Raw genomic sequence first — 6772 nt, forward strand, 5'->3', positions numbered from 1 at the left:
GAGTTTTTTTCGTGTAAATTTTTATTACATTATTTAGCCACATTTTAATATAGATAGATGGTTTGTGCAATTCTTATTTATTATTTTATCTAAGAGTATATTTGTAATTGACATTAATTCATTCGAAGATATCGAAACAACGGCATAGTAGTAGGATTAATGTGAATTTTTTATTCTCCCGATCGCCATGTCAGTATAACAATGGTGAGACTATCGTGTGAATTCCAAGATCGGCAAAAAAAAATTCAAGCAAACCCCACAGATTGTTGATGTCTCGCCGTCGAGTTGAAAGCAATTACCTATATTTTATCGGACTTAACTTACTATGAAAATCGCATCTTCATTAGTTTCCATATCGCATGTAAAACTAGTGCTCAGTAAGGGGTAATACTACTGCCACTCCAAACGTGGACGTCACTGGGAACTGGGGTCACTGGAATTGACCAACACACGGCTTCAATGTGAGAATATCCTGTACAAGTACTTATTACTCCGTTTATCTCTTGAATCATAATAGGGATGATGACTGGGTATAAAAAGAAAAAATCTCATTAGTCCCTCAGTTAGATAATTGAAAAGTATGAGACACGTTTTTTTTTCTTTTACAGAAAAAACTAGAATTGACAAAGATTAACTGCTTTAAAGTTTAGGAGGGGGGCTTGTGACGTAACGATATGGTAAAATTTATTTTCAATTGTGACGTCACGCGTAAGATTTTTCACTGTGATTTGGTCAATTTATGTTTGCGGGACAAATGAAAAAAATCGTATCTATTATTATACAAAAACCTACAGGACGGACACTGCAAAATAAAATTCTCATCATCCCTATTGTGAACCTCCTTATCAGTATCTATGAACGTGTACAGAAGTACATTTTACCTGTTCTGTAATGTTAAAAAATAAGTTTGATGGTCTTCTATCAGCCGATAAAAGGTTGGTTTGTAAGGAGGCAGGACTATGCCGTTGTCTCGTAAGAAAATTACTTAACGTTGTGTCTTAAATAGTTTTATATCTCATTATTATCTCAGTTACACCACTCTAGTTGTATAAGACAATACTGTCGATATTAAATATAAATATATTGTAATTTAATGTGTATATAGTATAAATCATTTGGATTCATTTTACACAGCCAACAAATTAATAGGGATAGAGGAATGTGATTTAAATTCGTTTCGAAGAAGATAGTAGGCTAGATAGACTGTGGTATTTAAACAAAATTCTTTTTGAAAACGAAGGGAGATTTATCTTTTAAGAAACTACGCATAATATGAAAACAAAGGATTATAGATTTAGGCCGAATTCAAGAGCGAAATTAATAAAGTCGTTATGTCTTTGTCATTATGAAATGATAAAATTATACACAAATATGATAAATTACATTCTACTTGTCAAATGATTTTCAAGCCAGTTTGAGTCGATATAACTGGCTATCCTGAGATGAAGTTCGAAACAATCTCAATGGTCATAGCTTTTTTTAAGTTCAGAAAATGTTGTCCTTTCATTTTAAGTAAACAAATCGCTTCATAATGATAGAGACATCATAATTTGTAATAGTGCTCTTGAATACTGTCGTTTTGTTTTTTTAATATTAGACTAAGAGAAATTGCGAAAATAAATATAATTTAATCTTAATTTACTAAAAGTTAATCTAATTCTGGTCATGCTTATAGCGAACTTAAAAAGGCATTTATATTATATGTGTGTTCATTGTTCTTGAACGGGAAAACGCTGTGCGTTGATTTTAACAAGGCAATCATATTTTTTGCTGTCATTGACATATAAAATTTATAATTATGTTAATAATATTGAAGCATAATAACAACTATTTTTGGCTAAACAATAGTTTTTTGTATTTACTTTATTGATGTATAATATTGTTAGTTAAGACAACATAATGACATTGCATCAAAACGCCATTCTAATGATCAATGGACATTGGACCATTTCTATGTTTTTACAAATCCGTGAAGTCAGAAATAAGATAGATTTATCTTGAGCCAAAATAGATCTGAATATCTTAAAATTATGAACATATATTTTTAAACCTTTGTCTAAATGAAAGAATCTACAGCCGGGACAAAAATGTTATTTTAGAATGTAATTTCAAATCGAAATCTGACTGGTATTGAGGCACGTTGTGAGGTACGAAATATTCGCGTATTACCGTCATTATAAACGTTGCCATTACGACTGTAAAACGTTTTACATATTAAATTTGTATTGTTATTCATAAAGAATCTCGTAGCAAGAGTCTCGCTAGATATGGGATATTTCCTACAATAAGGTGTCTGATAAATATACTTTTAAAATGTTATTACCTAAATTGGTTGTACCGTTGATAAGACTTGCTAAGACAGCATTTGGTAATACATTGTGCTGTCAATCAAATTGAATTGTGACCTACTATGGTATTAAACTGACAGACCTGCAAATATTACCCTCCTTAAAAGTACTGGATTCACCCGTATTAAAGCGGAAATCTTTACATAAACTTTGTATTATAATCACTGCGATAGATTACAGAAAAAAAGATAAATTCTAAACTCTTTCGATTCGAAAATATAAATAATAATAATAAATAAATAATAAATGCGGACAACATCACATACATTGTTCTGAACCCAAAGTAAGTTGCTAGAGCACTTGTGTTATGGAATTCAGATACAACGAAGGTACCACAAACACCCAGACCCGAGACAATGTAGAAATAAGAATTTTTTGCATTGACCCGACCGGGGATCGAACCCGGGACCTCAGAGCTAGCGACACCTTGACACCGGTGCGTACGCCACTCGACCACAGAGGTCTATATAATAACCGTAAATGTCACTATGGAATTATGTTAAATCGCAGGCATATGATAGCTCTCGATAGTTGGCGACTGCAACGGATAATTTCTAATACTTTGTGTATTAAATGTCGGATAGTAATGTTATTACCATGGAAATGCACATTTATGCGAATATCGACCTAAATGTTATATTTAAATGGGTATAAAAAGAAAAGTGGTGGGTCACTATCCAATTTTGACGATTACACATACTACGTATGAGTAGATTATAAAATTAGATATCTACAACATCAGTTCTATTGTTACAACAAAAAAAAAAATGCCAAAAAATCTTCGTATATGGCCTTCGTGTTACAAAAGGTCATGACTTCCTTAAGACCGCATTGTGATGTTTAGATACATAGTCATTCTTATTTAGAAATATAGCGACGGAGTGATCAATTTCAAAACGGGACTGTTATTAAATTAAAAGATCTTACGACACTAGCTTTAGACAAGAAACGTTTCTGCAAGCGTTGATATTGTTTAAATTACTCATTTTCATTCAATTTAGGCAGCTAGCCTGAGTAGGCGTCGACTGATTTACCGGTCTGATCAAATGTGTGGGAACGACACGAATATAAGTCTTACGACGCGGCGACGGAAAAAATCTGAGCTAAGTGATGACTTAGTCGTTGTCAAATATGATGTAGACACAGAAATGTTAGAACAACTCTTGTCTAATCGCCATCTCTTAGGATACAAGTTCTGTGTAACTTATAGAAAAGATATGTGATTTCCATACATTTGAGTGACTGGACAAGTTTAAATTATATGCTTGTAGGATTGTCGTTTGTCTAATAAGGTTGGTATTTGTACGCACAACGTGTTATGTAGGTATCTTTGTATATGTTACTAAGATAGATTACGTATATCCTAAATCGGCCATTTTAATTGGTGTTCCAAAAATTAAGGTAAATATGCACAATTGCTGTCAAATTACTATTATGTCGTAATACTAATAATAAATAACAACGATGATAAATCTTATAGGGACGGTACAGTTACATATAAGTTAATACAACTACAGATTCTTAATGATGCCTTATTAGCATACCGAGTTACATTATTGTTCGAAATTAAAAGTTAAATTTAAACCATATTCAATTATCGTTTCATCAAATAGTAAACCGCAAAAAAAACATATTATATTCTATAATTCCTCAATTTATTGATTTTATTATTTTTAATTAAACCTGCAACCTTTAGGGTTGATTTTCATTCTCATATACAAAAATAGGATCGTTTTTGTTACTAATAGCACTGCACATGAATTTGAATTATAAGTTTGAAGCGAAATCCGAAATCCAAATCAATACTAATGCCAAAGCTATCTGAAAACTAAAGTAGGGTTAAAATATTTAAATCTAGTTACATATAACATGCTCACGTTTGCATTCACTACCTCATTAACTGTACATAAGAACTAACAGCTACTTTACATTAGTCTCATATATGAAATATTTTTTTCAATAAAATAGTTCAATAGTACCGTCACTTTTTAAAGTAACTTCAGATGTAGTAACGAGAGATGGCGTTTCATTCCTTGCGGTGGGTCCCGCTTACGTAACAATAGTACTGAGGATATGTTGTCTGTTTGTCCGTCCGTCTGTCACCAGTTTTTTTTAAAGATAATGTATTTCTGTTGCCTCTATAACTAAAAAATACAGAATGAGGTTGAACAACGGTTGTTACAGTCAAAATTATTTGTCACCGAATCGAATTGATTTTTTTCTTGTATATGTGTGGAATCGCCAGTGACACGACTCACACTTGACAGGCTATTGAACGGAATCTCTCTTTAAGAAGTGATGGTAGAGCAGGAAATACTTAGAATTCCTTTCAACTATGCACTTCGCTTATCTGTAAGAATCCTCTTTACATTAATCCTCATTGGTTTGTGCTAACTCTAGTTTTAATTACAGCTAACTTAAAAATAGTTCGTCAATCTCTAAGTGACTGAATACAAGCATGCTTTAGTTTTATTAGGGTAGGTATGTAGTACAGCTCTTTATAATAAAAAACGAAGGCATTAAGGAAGTAGGTTTTTACTTTGTCTTCATTAATGAACAGCTTTGGTACCTCCATTTGAACAAAAATTGTTGTATCTTAATTCAAAGATACTGAAATCATCCTAAACATAATAGGATTTGTAGCCTATAACTGAAATATAAAATTAGTTTAAGCTCTCCTTTAAATTGTATTCTGTTTGACGCTTTAAAATGATATTTAATTTGGTATCAAACTTTATAATACCAATTGCTGTAGTATGTAAAACATATGTGGAACTGGAAGCATTTTTGTAATAGTTTTTGTATACCACTGAAGTTTGGTACACTTTACTGCTGTGACTTATTTATTTATTGATTGTGATTGATGGAGTGTTGCCTTGCTATTGACTAATGTTTTTACTAATTAGCATTTATGTATCATATACTTAAAACATTATTACGGCGTCCATTTGCAATAAACTATTAAAATAAGATATAAGTTTTGAATCTCGGTACAGAGGTTTTGTGTAGTGTTAAATCCATAATTTCTTTGTATGTAAAATAAATGATTTTTAGAACGAAAACTATCGAAATAGTACTTATTACCTCAGTCATGATTAATGAAGATTTTAGGAATACTGCCCTGATTGCTAAACCAGAGGTCGTGGCTGTGGAGACAGCAAAGACAAATGTTTGTATGATTATTCATCATTTGTTCTGTGTCCAGTGTGTGGGTGCAATTTGTCTATAATATGTCTGTATTTAGAAATATTCATAATTATTAGATGTCTAGTAATGTACTCCACTCAATATTAGTTTGCTTAGTTTAAGTCTAGATGGCGTTGTGTGAAAGTTGTGGAACAAATATATCCTTCTCTTTTTTATCTGAATACATACATGGAAATGAACTTTTAGCAGTAGAACGTATATTCCGTATAAAAAATTATTATCCTTCAATACAAATATTCAACACACAGTACTTGATTTGGCGTGAAATACATATTAATTTATTTAAAATCATGACTGATTTCGAACAGTGTTGACAATATGACTGGGCACTACTCACCTAAATGTTGTATATTTCAGTACAACTTCTGTGACTTTTGTAACGCACATCCACATATGCAACATAGAATATTTCACCGACGTTGTTCGACTAATTTCTGGCCCAAATAATTAGTTATGGATTTAATACATCATAAAACCTCAGATATTATTATTAGCATAGAAAATGTAGAAGTCATTTTTATTATAAAACTTATGTTTTCTCTTTTTAACGTGGAAATTACACTATTGTATAAATGTATTTATTTTGCTAACATATTTATGTTCTTAGATTTAATTCATACTTTAGTCTTTTGAGTCAAACGCCATAATCAATAAATCTTAAAACTTTGTTTTTGACAACACAGTTGTAAATCAGTTTTTAGCGTGTATCATTTTACATTATTAATGAATTCATTGTAATTTTAATTGCATTATCAAGATACTCATTTTTCATAGTAAGTTTTAATTGTTGTGTTAATTTATTTTTAATAAATATTGTATGTATACATGAGACCTTCTATGTGGACATATTTGGGAGAGTAGAATCGATTCTATTGACATTTTAAAAGACATTTTTTAATTTTATTATTTTTATTGGGAACGAAAATGTTGTTTGTTTACTGCATTTGTGTTGAATGCAGAAGTAGGTTAAACGCCTCGTGTATAAATTGATAACGGGCATTTCTATATATGTTAAATATAAATATATTCTTCAATGTTTTTTAATAACATGTGTTTTCGAAAAGTTATGAAACTATTGCGGTTTTATAAGTGACGCTTTTCCAAATATGTTGGGGGCGGTGCAGAAGTAGCTAAAACTTACGTTATGTAAATAAATTATCTCTTGTTTATATTAAACAAATTTTATAAAAGACATTTAATCGTTTGGTTGTAAATTG

This window comes from Trichoplusia ni, chromosome 7 (assembly GCF_003590095.1).
Source record: "Trichoplusia ni isolate ovarian cell line Hi5 chromosome 7, tn1, whole genome shotgun sequence".
NCBI classification, from domain to species: Eukaryota; Metazoa; Arthropoda; class Insecta; order Lepidoptera; family Noctuidae; genus Trichoplusia; species Trichoplusia ni.